Consider the following 1,457-nt stretch of genomic DNA (forward strand, 5'->3'; position numbering starts at 1 on the left):
TTGATCAGTGTGCTTTCTGCAAAATAATGTTTTTTTTTTTTTTAAATGCCTTAGTTATTTTGTGGAAAAGGTGTTCTGGTAGCATGGTATAGACACGACAAAAACTCCTTCAACTGTTGAGCGGTGAAGACGACATTATTTCAGAATTGTTCAATTGTTTATAAATTGTTCTCTAATTTTGATCTCCAGTGTACATTATTATACAGTATAATGAGTGTGTATGTATTACACTTTCACAGTAAGTGAGAGAAACACACTATTATGGACCGCCTGATTGGACAGCAGATGAAAGGGGCGGGGTTTCCTGTAGGGGGCGTATGAATCCAACGTGGCAGATGTTTGAGTAGAGACGCTTCTGTTCATCTCTGACTTTCTACAGTTTCTTCCACTCTCCGTTACATGCGAGAAACACAACTTCCGGTAGAGTTAGCGCGTGCAGTGTGTGTTTGTGTGGTGCTTTAAAATCGTGTTGGATTTCAGTCAGAAACTAAAACAGGAAAGAGCAGAAGAACAAAGACACGCTGGAACACACACACACGCGCAACGGTAAGGCACGCACGAGATGTTAGATGTGTTTATTGATTCAGAAAAATATAAACATAGATATGTAAGAATCTGTGAGAATCGCGCGCGCCGCCTGTAACACGGGTTGGTGATTGCATCAGCAGCGCGCGAGCGGAGAATGGCGTGTAGAACTGCCTCGTGAACTATAATTCACTCTGATCCGCGCCTTTATTTCTGTCAGAACGTATATACAGTGTAGCCGTTATGTGTGTATGAGCTGTGTGCATCCCCCTGTCCCGCGCAGAAGCAGTGTTAGACCGCAGTAAAGCTCTGTTTAAGACCATGCTGAACTCTCCAGCCCACCAGGAACTTTTAACTTCCTCATCCGGGTCACTCCATGTTCTTCTGCACTGTGATGGGTTACTGCCTTTTTGCCGGAACTCTCAGAGCGAAGCTGTTGTGTGTGTGTGTGTGTCTGTCTGTATGTGGATGGTTTGGGATGTAGTGTGAGTGGGTGTGTGGTTTGGGATGTAGTGTGTGTGTGTGTGTGTGTGTGTGTGTGTGTGTGTGTGTGTGTGGGGGGGGGGGGGGGGGTTTGGGATGTAGAGTGTATGTTTTTGGGGTATAGTGTGAGTGTGTGAGTGGGTGTGTGGTTTGGAATGTAGACGTGTGTGTGTGTGTGTGTGTGTGTGTGTGTGTGTGGGGGGGGGGGGTTTGGATGTAGAGTGTATGTTTTTGGGGTATAGTGTGAGTGGGTGGTTTGGAATGTAGACTGGTGTGTGTGTGTGTGTGTGGGGGGGGGGGGGGTTTGGATGTAGAGTGTATGTTTTTGGGGTATAGTGTGAGTGTGTGAGTGGGTGTGTGGTTTGGAATGTAGACTGGTGTGTGTGTGTGTGTGTGTGTGTGTGGGGGGTTTGGGATGTAGAGTGTATGTTTTTGGGGTATAGTGTGGG

The 1,457-nt window shown here is 46.3% G+C and overlaps 1 protein-coding gene across 3 annotated transcripts in view; it reads left to right on the forward strand.

Moving 5' to 3' along the window:
• Positions 1 to 285: 285 nt before the first annotated feature.
• Positions 286 to 1,457, forward strand: part of slc6a16b (solute carrier family 6 member 16b) — a 38,734-nt gene continuing 37,562 nt past the window's right edge. For 2 of the 3 annotated variants that reach the window (XR_014534287.1, XR_014534288.1), the window contains exon 1: positions 288 to 546. The gene's annotated coding sequence lies outside the window, so the exon portion shown is untranslated. Of the gene's footprint in view, positions 547 to 1,457 lie in introns of all 3 variants that reach the window. The other variant, XM_083546257.1, reaches the window with a different exon arrangement.

Source organism: Silurus aristotelis (assembly GCF_946808225.1).
Source record: "Silurus aristotelis genome assembly, chromosome: 1".
NCBI classification, from domain to species: Eukaryota; Metazoa; Chordata; class Actinopteri; order Siluriformes; family Siluridae; genus Silurus; species Silurus aristotelis.